The 12,099-nt window shown below is 39.5% G+C and overlaps 1 long non-coding RNA gene across 1 annotated transcript; it reads left to right on the top strand.

Moving 5' to 3' along the window:
• The first annotated feature begins 4,087 nt into the window (after positions 1 to 4,087).
• Positions 4,088 to 10,744, top strand: LOC309843762. Its single transcript, XR_014300326.1, has 3 exons — positions 4,088 to 4,169; positions 5,558 to 5,743; positions 10,239 to 10,744. It is a non-coding gene; the product is annotated as an uncharacterized lncRNA (long non-coding RNA).
• Positions 10,745 to 12,099: the final 1,355 nt, after the last annotated feature.

Below are 12,099 nucleotides of genomic sequence, written 5' to 3' on the forward strand. Positions count from 1 at the left end.
AACTAACCAACTTCATTTTCTGGATATAAAATCTCAATAAATGCAATCTGAGAAATCATTACACATTTCATGGAACATAGTCCTCCCAATTTCTAGAAAGCTGTGGAATCTAAGAATATCTGTCAGAATACTGCCCCAATTTGAGATCTACCAGTAGCAATCATGACTGCACTCATCACCATGGGATCATGCTAGTTGGAGAGAAGCAATAAAAATCTCATGATACTCAGCATCAGGGAAATACAAATCAAAGCCACAATGAGACACCATGTCACATCAGTCAGAATGGTTAAAATTAACAAGTCAGGAAACAACAGATGTTGGCGAGAAGTAGAGAAAAGGGAACTCCCCTAAACTGTTGGTAGGAATGCAAGCTGGTGCAGCCACTCTGGAAAACAGCATGGAGGTTCCTCAAAAAGTTGAAAATAGAGCTACTCTATGGCCTAGCAATCACACTACTGGGCATTTACCCTAAAGATACAAATATAGTGATCTGCAGGGGCACATGCACCCAAATGTTTATAGCAGCAATGTCCACAATAGTCAAATTATGGAAAGAACTTAGATGCTCATCAACAGACAAATGGATAAAGAAGATGTGGAATGGAATATATATACAATGGAATACTATGCAGCCATCAAAAGAAATGAAATCCTGCCATTTGCAACGACGTGGTCAGAACTAGAGGGTATTACGCTGAGTGAAATAAGTCAACCAAAGAAAGGTAATTATCATATGATCCCTCTGATATGAGAAATTTGGGAGACAGGGCGAGGGTTGTGGGGGGTAGGGAAGGAGAAACACAAAACAAGATGGGATCAGAAGGGAGACAAACTATAAGAGACTCTTCATCTCACAAAACAAACTGAGGGTTGCTAAGGGGTGAGAGGGTTAGGGATAGGGTGTCTGGGTTATGGACATTGGGGAGGATATGTTTTATGGTAAGTGCTGTGAAATGTGTAAGCCTGATGATTCACAGACCTTTACCCCAGTCGCAAATAATACATTATATGTTAATAAAAAATAATCTTGTGGGCGCCTGGGTGGCTCAGTGGGTTAAGCCGCTGCCTTCGGCTCAGGTCATGATCTCAAGGTCCTGGGATCGAGTCCCGCGTCGGGCTCTCTGCTTAGCGGGGAGCCTGCTTCCTCCTCTCTCTCTCTCTCTGCCTGCCTCTCTGCCTACTTGTGATCTCTCTGTCAAATAAATAAAATAAAAAAATCTTAAAAAAAAAATAAAAAATAATCTTGTGATATCGTTAAGGACAAAATGAGAACAGAAATCATCTGAAATCTTAGGGAAAGCTCCCAATGGACAGATGAGAGAAATACTATAGTGAAACTAATCTGATGATGGGAAAATGAACAATTCAAATGTAAACACTGAAAAGTGTTGAATTAAATTTAATAAAGTGCTAATGACAGTTGTGTTGGATGTCTTCTACTTGGCTCTCCAGATCCACTCCCTACCCTTTCCCACCATGCTCTGTGCTTCAACGGGCTAATCTGTATTGATTTTCTCCACAAGCTCCTTGCATTTTGGCTTATTTTTGGTTGGTTGTTTCATTTTGTGTGGGGTTTTGTGTGTGTGTGTGTGTGTTTGTTTTTTGTCAAAGAGAAGTAGAGACAGGAAACAGGTGGGTGGGAAGAGAGGGAGGTTTGCCAACATTTTTATATTTCCAGCTCTCTCCTACCAGGTCGCCATGATTTGGCCTATGAGATAGCCCTGCCAATGCAGTTACTCTTTCTGGTTTCTTCCTTGCCCATTCTTGCTAGCCTTTTGGTACTGCAGTATCCCTTGCTGATTTCCCTAAAACCCAACCACGCTTTTAAAACTGGTTCCTTTATCAAATTCCCCTAAATTACTAAATTTCTTGATAGCACCTAATTCCGATTTCTTAAAAGGAATAACAAAGATTACCATGCTCTTAAACACTAAAAATAATTTCCCAACAAATTATTTCCTTGTTCTTAGAATACATGAACTTCCCCAAATTTTCTCCCATCAATATTCTTTATGGTATGATATAGCCTCATACACTTGAGCTAAAGAAAATAACTCAAGGGTGGCTCAGTCAGTTATGGCTCAGGTCATGATCCAAGCATCCCTAGATCAAATCCTGCATCAGGCTCCTTGCTCAGCAGGGAGCCTGCTTCTCCCTCTGCTGCTCCCTCTGCTTGTGCTCTCTCACAAATAAAATCTTTAAAAAAAGAAAAAGAAAAAGAAAAAAACTCTAGCACTTACAATTAAAAATATTTTATTAGAAATTATATTATTGGGCTTTGTATTACATTACTTTTTTATATGGGATGGGGAATAGATTTGTTTTCAAAGACATCTTGTGTTTGTACCTCAAATTCAGTTTGCCTTTGAGGGTTGAGAATAAAATGGTCTCCCAGAAGACTGCTAGATTATAGGAAAAGATCTATGCTAAGATGAGAATAGGACTGTGATTTTAATAAAGTATCCTCCTCACCTCCTTATTACACACGGACTTCTTGATAAACATAAGTCATGTTAGCCTCACATGGAAACAGAATAGTGTGAAGAATATTAGAGGGCCCTCTAATAATCCCAAATTGTCTCCTTATTCTAAGTGTTAGATGCTTGAAAGGCTTCCATTAGTTACTCCTTGGGTTTGGTTAAGCATGGCCCTCTTCTGTGTTCTCTCTAACCTCTTCTTTGCACATGCATTCATGTATAGGGTAGGAGCCATACAATAAATCACAAACAGCTGACAGTGAATGTTCTTTCTTTTTTTAAAAGATTTTATTTATTTATTTGATAGAGAGAAAGAGAGAGAGGTGGAGCATGAGCAGGGGGGAGGGGTAGAGGGAGAAGGAGACTCCCCGCTGATTAGGAAGCCAGACGCGGTAGTTGATCTCAAGACGCTGGGATCATGACCTGAAGGCAGACACTTCACGGACTGAGTCACTCAAGTGCCTCTGACAGAGAATTTTCTATCAGATCTTCTCATCAGCCAGAGGAACACACTGGAGCTGCCAGGAGAAAGGGCCTTTTTAAACATGCTTTTCCCAGCAAACAGAGCCGAGCAGAGCAGAGCGGAGATGTTTTACGTGCTCATAACATGTTCTTCACAATTCACCTTTCTGTATGTGAGCAGCACAGCTTTTTCAGTAAAGCCCTCAAAAAAAAAAAAAAAAAAAAAAAAAGGAAGACAGGGAAGGAGAAAAAGAGAAAGTAGGAAAAGAAAAACAGGAATGAAGGTATTAGCTTTTTTTTTTTTTTTAAGATTTTATTTATTTACTTATTTAACAGACAGAGATCACAGGCAGAGAGTCAGGCGGTGGCGGGTGGGGTCGGGGGGTGGGGGGGCATGAAGCAGGCTCCCTGCCAAGCAGAGAGCCTGATGGGGGGCTCCATCCCAGGACCCTGGGATCATGACCTGAGCTAAAGGCAGAGGCTTTAACCCACTGAGCCAGACAGGCGCCCCAATAGTAGCTCTTTTGAAGCCTTTCCTTAAATCCATGTAGCAACCCATGGGTCCATTGCTCTAAGCTAAGTTAATGAAATAACTCCTGGCTCCCTATTGCCTATCAGTGATAAAACAAATAGCTCTTTCACCTCTTGCTAAAGATTAACCTCACAATGACACAGAGGATCACCACCCTCGTTACTCTGCAGTTTTTACCTGCAAATGAGAAACTGCAAAACCTAGAAAAGTCCTCAAGGATTGAATTTTTAATGTTAGCATATCCGTCCTGATGACAGAAGGTCTGAGCTTCAGAAAGCCTCAAGGGCGGGTCCTAGGTCCCATCCCACAGGGAGCCAGAAAGCTTGCAGATATGTCTGTCTGCCTTGCATCGCCAATGATCTGCTTGCTCCTCTGCCAAGTGCACTTTGGTTGTACGCTCGATTCTTTTATGCTCTGTAGCTTAAAGCTCCAGACCATCTAAGTTTCAAGAAAGTAAAAAAAAAGGAATCCGATGTAGGACACATAGTAGAGATGACTCAAGAATAACCACAATAACAACATCAGAAGCAGCTGTAACAAAAGCCTGGCCCCGGGGGAAAGAGGAAGGCATATTAACTCTCTGAGCTAACCTGCTTGTTTGTTTGAATGTATTCCAACCTCCTCCTCAGTTCTACGTTCTGAACCAGCCTGGGTTAGCTGCACGCCAGTCTCTCTGAGAATTCCTGTATGCCCAGGTGTGTATTCTGGTCTTTTTCTCTCTCTGTTGAATTTGTTGAATCACTCAGTTGGAAGGATTTTTCTAGCTCAAACCTCTCTGTGACACTCTCATTTGGTCACAGCTGCTCCTGCTGCCTCTGAAAGGAACATTTTACTCTGCCCTGAACTCCACACACATTTACTACTGTTAGCCTCAGCAACTGCACTACAATGATTTAAGTCCTTTAGCAGCATCCTAAATGGCCCTTCATTATTTACCTTCATTTCTATTTAGTGTCATGTGCAGGACAGAACTCTCGTGGTCCAAGCCATCGATCAGCTCATCATTATAGATTATAGATTATGATAAAGTTACTGCCTAAATGTTCACATTTGTCACTTCAAAGACAAATAGAAGGGCTACATTTCCCAATTTTTACTCCAAATTTCTAATTCCATGCTGTCAATTCTTTAAAGGAGTATTATTTTCCCTCACTAGTGTGTGCTGAATATGCAGGGAACATCCTTTCTTCTTCAAATATCTTGCAATTTCATGCCTCTTCCAGTTTCTCCCTTATATATTTTCATGTAATTTTTCTAGTTTTCACATCACAAATTATCTTCCCTGCCTCACAGTTGCAGGTAGAAAAATAAAGACCTCTGTCGGGTTGACATTTAAGGGTTTTATTATTCTCTCTCTGATACGCGAACTTAATGCTCATTAACACTAAATTAAGGGGAAAAAAAAAACCTGCCTTCAAAGATCCTGGGATAAATAATGTAACACAGTCTCCTCCTTTCCTCCTCACTAAAATGATATTAACCAATTCCACATTCCTTCAAAGTAAGCTTTTAAATGTTTAATAGTGTCTGCTTTCGCTTTTCAAGGGTGTGCTAAGGCTGTCCTGGAGTCTGATTGCTTTGTTAGGAATTCTTTCCCTCAGAGTCGATTTAATATATCCTCATCCATCCCAATGTCTGTATCTGTTCTTTAAGATTAAATTTAAAGCATCCTCAAAGCACCAAATTATTTGAAATTAAGTATCAAACATGTTTCCCAATCCTTTGGGAAACACAATCACTTGGTCCTCTTAAGATTTGGGGAAGCTCTAATAGTTGTGATTTTTTTAAATAAAAACATTAACATAAGTACATAAATCAATATATTTCCTTAATAAAACAAATTTTTTTTTCAGAATCCCTTTCTGCTCCATATTTGTACCAGTTTCTTTCTGTATACATTTATATTTCTCTTCTGTCAGGACATTAAAATGGGCTTTCGTCAAAATTACCCAACCTCTGCACGGAATTATGAGGGGCACAGTTTGTTTCTCTGGCCCTTTAAATCTTACTCATCTGTTCAGCATCAGCCAAGAATACATCACACCATAGGAGTCTAATGACAACTTTATGTAACTTTTCACAGGTGACCTATTATGTACAAATCCCATGTTGGGAATAGTTCAGGAAAGCTGCTGTGTTCTCTCCATCATGAACTTCTAATTGCTCAAACAATATTAAACCCTGGAATTTCCTGAGATAAAAACACTTGGATTTCCTGGAACCAATATCAAAATTCTCCAAAGGGATAAGGAGCTGCTGATTTTGTAAGGTAGGTGCCAATTATCAGAAGACATTCCACAAGGATCTTAACCTAAGTGGATGGCCTTCTATGCACTAGGATAGTTTGGAAAACAGATGTTGTCTAGGAATGAGAGGTGCAGGCAACGTGCATTGCTCCTAACTTCAATTCCTCCCTGGGGTTCTCTTTCCAGAATTTTCCATTTACTCAAAATCTCCCTCCTCAAGTTTCAGATAATCAGGATTATCTCAGGGTTCAGTTTTGTGTAGCAGACTGCATGCAGAGATAACAAGATAGCTCAGGTTTTCATATCTGATGGGCCCCACTGCTTTAGCAGTAGGGATAGTGGAGCAACATTTTCCATAAGCTAGCCTGACACGGAGAGTCAAAGACCGAGTAGGTCCTCACCCTTCTTATGTCAGACCTAGAAACGAGAATCAGCTGACTCAGGCTTCATTCAGGGAAAACCAAAAGTCAAACGTTTTAAGTCCCAACTGTGTCTTCCTCGATTTTAACAAAACATTTACTAGCCTTTGGTGCCAATTTTATATTAATACTTCTCAAACATTAATGGGCCTGTGACTCAGAATCTTCTTATGATGCAGATCCTGATCCAGTGGGTCAGAGATTTGGCCTGAGATCTCTCAGGTGACGCTGGTCTGATGCTGCTTCACAGATGACACTTGGACAAACACGAGATTCCAAAAGCCTAGAATTTCACAGACTATGGTGTATAAAAGCATTACCTGGAGGACTTAGTTAAAATGCAGAGTCCCAAATTCCATGCTGAGGTTTTCTCAGGCATGGCCCGGACATCAGTTTTTTGTTTGTTTGTTTGTTTGTTTGTTTTTAAAGTACTCCTGATGTTCAGGCTTGAGGGCATCAGTAGATCATTCTTGAAAAAAGACAAACTCAGGGCATGCTGCATTCAGCTTTGGGGAAAGCATCAGTCCAAGGTGCCAATCTTGGCTTTCCAACTTACTAAGTCTGTGATTCTGAGATAAGTAATTAAATATCTTTGAGGCATTGCTCCTAAGGCTAAAAAAAAAAAGAAAAAGAAAAAATAGGTTCTGTATTGTCTGCCCTGTTGGCATCCTGCCATTGCTGTGAAATTCCAACGGGATCGTGTATGTTCACAAGCTCTACAAAGGTAAGCTGTCTGGCAGTCCTCTGTAATCATTCCCAGAGCTATTTGATACCAAGATGTCACCACCTTCTTCCTGATGTGTCGCCAGCCCTGCTTTTTCAGCCTTTGAAATATTCAGAGAGGATCACAGTAATATGTGCTGAGGGAGTCCTGGAACCTCACCAGGAAGGCTCAGATGCTGAGAAATGCAGCAGAGCATTTACTTAGGGGAGTCAGTCACAGAGACAGGTCTCATTCACGTCAGGAACAATTACACATGCAAATTTGAATCTATAAATCCCCAGTTTCCTACGAGATCACTTTTCTCTTCACGCTTCAATAATATCTTTGATATTCTCTTGTTCTTGGAGCCTAAAGCTTTAGGAGGCCTGCAGAATACAGTTATTAAACATTTTTTCCTCCATGATTAGCAAAAAACAAACAAACAAACAAACAAAGGCCAGTGATCATTGGTGTTTGCATCAGACATGCATCAGACTAAAGTAGGGGTTTTGATAAATCGAAAACAACACATACGTCAAGTGATACTCTAGCTCTTCTATTTCTTCCATTTGATTGAGCATCTATTCAATTTCGTCATTCCATCAGCCAACAGAAAATATCCTATCATCTTTCCAAGGGTGTCCCCTCTACCCCCAAGTCCCTCGCATTTAACATATGTTGTTTATTCAAGATGCGGAAAATTCCCTTTTGGAAGAGGTAATTCAAAGGTATACAAATGTACAATTCCTTGGAAGTAATTATCTGAGCCAATACAAAATCCAAAATATTGACTTTTAAAATAAAAATAAGTGCAATTGGATATGTAAAAATGCACTGCAGTTATCTGAATCCACATTCATGTCAAAATATAGATACATACACATAGCATGCACACACACACACACACACACATATATATATATGTACAAGAATTTTTAAAAGTCCTTCATAACTCAAAGAATTTCACATGCAAAACTTGCACTGAGCTCAACTGAGTTGGTGATCCTTGATAAGACTTGTAGGAACCTGAGTACTATGAAGGTCTTCAAGAAAATTCTTCCCTTCACCTCCACTCACCACTCATCTGCCTGTACCCAAACCCCAAATATCTTCCCCAGCAGACTGATGCCTGAAATTGTCACATAGAAAGTCTTTCTTTGGAGTTAAAAGGAAAAGACCCACATGAAACTTTGTCAACTGTCTACATCATGTGAGTAAATGTGCTCCTTTCAGATAGATCTCTGTATTAGTTTCCTACTACTACTGTAACAAATTAACACAAATATAGTGGCCTAAAGCAATACAAATTATTTATCTTACAGTTCTGAAAGTCAAAAATCCAAACTGGGCTCCACTAGGCCACACTCAAGGTGCCGGCAGGCTCCATTCCTATGGAAATTCTGCAGGGAATCCATTCCCTTGCCTGTCCAGCTTGTAGAAGCCATCCATATTCCTTAGTTCATGGCTCCTGCCCATATCTTCCTAGCCAATAGCATAATATCTTCAAATACCTCTTTCTCTGATCTCTGTTTTTGTCTTCATATCTCCTTTTCTGACTCTTCTGCCTCCCTCTTCCTTATGGTTACATTGAGCCAATCCAGATAATCCAGGCCAATCTCTTCTCAAGGTCCTTAATCACATCTCTAAAACCTATTTTGCCATTTAAGGTGATAGATTCATGATTTCAAGGATTATGACAAGAAGATCTTTGGTAGTCCATTGTTCTCCCTACCAGTGTGTCTAGAAATTATCTTATAAAGACATTGGTTTTGAGAAGAGGTCACAGGATGTAAAGGGGTTATAAGGCAAAACATGGAAAAGAACGGGTGGGACACTGAAAGTTCCTGAGTACCGAGCACTTGGCAAAGAGAAAGTAGGCCCAGATTAGGGAGAAATGCCCTAACAAAGGAGAGGAACAGTGATGAAGTCAAACTTCATCTACTTCATAGTTTTACTTAGGACCTGCTACAAAATGAAAATTATGTAGGCAATGGCACAAATATCTTAGAACTACATATACTTGTATGTACATACAGAAATAAATATACACATATTTAATGGGGATTGTGCCAGTTGTTTTTCAGTGGTGTCATGCGGGTAATTTTTTCTATTTTTCTGTCATTTCTCTTTATTCTACCTTCTAAATATCCTCCACTCCTGCTGTGAACTGCCCTAATCTAGATTACATTTCTTCTCCCTGCAATTATTATAGTAGCGTCTAAAAGGTCTATTTTTATGTTTTTGCTCTTTGATTTTTTTTTTAAGATTTTACTTATTTATTTGACAAACAGAGATCACAAGTAGGCATAAAGACATGCAGAAAGAGAGGGGGAAGCAGGCTCCCCGCTGAGCAGAGAGCCTAATGCGGGGCTCAATCCCAGGATTCTGGGATCATGACCTGAGCGGAAGGCAGAAGCCCAACCCACTGAGCCACCCAGGTGCCCCTGCTCTTTGATTTTTATTAAAGATTTATTTGAAGGGGCTCCTTGGTGGTTCAGTCATTAAGTGTCACCTTCGACTCAGGATCCTGGGATTAAGCCCTGCATCAGGCTCCCTGCTCAGCGGAAAGCCGGCTTCTCTCTCTCCCACTCCTCCTGTGCTTCCTCTCTCCCTGTGTCTCTGTCAAATAAAAAAATAAAATCTTTTTAAAAGAAAAACTTTTTTTTTTTTTTATTTAGGTATAGTTGACACACAATGCTACATTGTACACCTGAAACAACACAGTGATTTGACAACTTTATGCATTATGCTGTGCTCAGCACAAGTGAAACTACCCTCTGTCACCATACAACACTATTACAAGACCACTGACTAAATTCTTTACGCTATGCCTTTTATCTTCGTTCCTTAATCATTCCATAACTGGAACGCTAGATTTCCCACTCTCCTTCATTTTTCCCAGATCTTGACCCCCTCCCTTCTGGCAACCATCAGTTTGTTCTCTGTAGTTATAGGTCTGATTCTATTTTTTGTTTGTTTGCTTATTTATTCATTTGGTTTTTTTAGAGTCCTCATATGAATGAAATCATGGTGGCTCTTTCAATCCCTTCTCCATGCATCATCCACAAATATCATTCTAAATTGCCTATCTGCCACCTGAGCCCCCACTGCTTCTCCAGCTTCAGCTCTCTGCTCAGTTTCTCACACTCTTCTTCAGCTACACTGACTTTTCTGATGATCCCTGATGCTAGGTCACCTGCATGTTCTCCCACAGTAGCCTGGGTACCTCCCCTACTGTTTCATGCTCTCTCGATTTTTTGCCCCATAAGGGCAAAGATTGTTATACTCAGTATAATATGTTGCCCAGCATATAATAATTTCCAATAAATATGCTTAATAAGTAAATGTACCATTTAAAAAATAATAATAAAGATAGCTTTCCCTCTATTTTCTTAGGAACACAGTGCTTCTGCCCTCCCCAAAACCTCCTCACAGCTACTGCTTCCAGAATAAACCTTAATAGTGAGAACCCAACGGACACTGGTCCACATCCAAAGCCACAGAGACATGCTTCAGAAAACCAATCACTGAGACAACACAGAAATTACTAATTATGGATGAACTGTGATCATAGTAAGGTGAAACATGAAAAGTGGTACAAGCAAGCACCAGACGCGTCTCTAGAAAATCCAAGATAGCTTTGTTGCTGTAGTGACATTACGGGTAAGAGCTTTCTATCTTTAAAATGCTTTTCAATTTGGTTCATACATCTCCTTTCAGGAGAGTTCATTTATCATGAACTAGTGAGACAGAGCATGACACACATGTATGAAGACACACCTGCATACTGCTGAGTTCAGTCCAGTGGTGTTTTCTTTACGTCTCCAGATAATTAGCTTTTTTTTATACAAGTTTGACAGATTTGATAAGTGTTTGCTGGTTCACAAAAGTGTTTTTGTTTTGTTTTTTGTTTTGTTTTTGAAGCAGGCTCGTAGCAAATATCCAATAACATTTTCATGGATATGATTCCATGGGCTAGACCATCTGCCAGAAACTTCAGAGCGGGAGGAAATTGGTAATGCCTTGGGTTTCAGCCCAAGAAGCAGAAGTCGCCTTACAGTTTGGGGTGAACCTCCAAGACAACATGGCTGCAGGGATGGTGGTTTATAAAGGCAGAGCTCAGGCCCTCACCAGAGTAAAGAAAGGAAATGCTCACATATGAAATCTTTTTTTTAAAAAAATGGTCTATTGCTTCATGGGCCACTCTGTGACCCTAGGTTATGAGTAAAAAATGGAAAAATCACAGCCCCCAACTCCAGTGAGTTAGTGAGGAAGACAGATGATATTTTGAGCACTCTCTTCACAGTACAGATGTTGATATCTTTTCTTTTTCAAACTAAAACTCAAGATGCAGCATTTTATATAAATACTGCAATAGTGAAAAAAATAGCTTTGTGGCTGTTTTCTGAAATGATGTAGCCACTATATCACTCTGTAATTACAACCTAACTGGTGAATCTTTTATCTTAATCTTGGTATTTCTATCAATACTGCCTGTTTAACAATCATGACTGTGACTGGTAGCCACAGCCAGATTAATGGATCCTTGAACCTCTGTCAAATAAATCCTTAAGAATCAATTCTGTTTATTTTTTAAAGTTTTTTGGCTAAGACATTTAAAGAATCTCTAATAAACAAGTGAAAAAGGCAAAGGAAACAGAAAAGAGTGTCTAGGTTTAGATCTTCTAAATTTCATAACCAATAATTCAGAGATGATATTTATTCTGTCATGTTTATATAGCTCTATAAGTAATTGCAGTATCAGGTTATATTTTCAAAAATGGATAACACTAAATCAACCTTGTTCTGCAATTCTTTTACATACAGAGTTGTAACACTGAAGTCTATCATCAGTTTTACTAAAGAACTATCCAGAAATTTCATGCAAGGTACACGATAAATAAGGCTTTTAAGGGATGGGGGGATGTAAGATGTGGGAATTTTAAAAATCATACCTTGGTCCTTCTCTTGATTACTCTATAGAGAGTACTGGACATGGAAAAATGTTCTGTCATAGAAAGCCACAGAAGTGCAAAACAAATGAAATAAGGAGACTGGTATGGTACTTTGGATCCTATTAACACAGTAGGTGCTTAATAACAACACTTTGGTGGTGATGCATAATAAAGTTAGTCTTACTCAGAGGTAGCCACTTTGACAGTGACGGCTTTTTGGTAAGCAGGGCCACCAGAAATCTGTAATAACTTCTTAGAGAATAAATCACTTTTTAAAAAAAGATCTTATTTATTTATTTGAC

This window comes from Mustela nivalis, assembly GCF_964662115.1.
Source record: "Mustela nivalis genome assembly, chromosome: 11".
NCBI lineage: Eukaryota > Metazoa > Chordata > Mammalia > Carnivora > Mustelidae > Mustela > Mustela nivalis.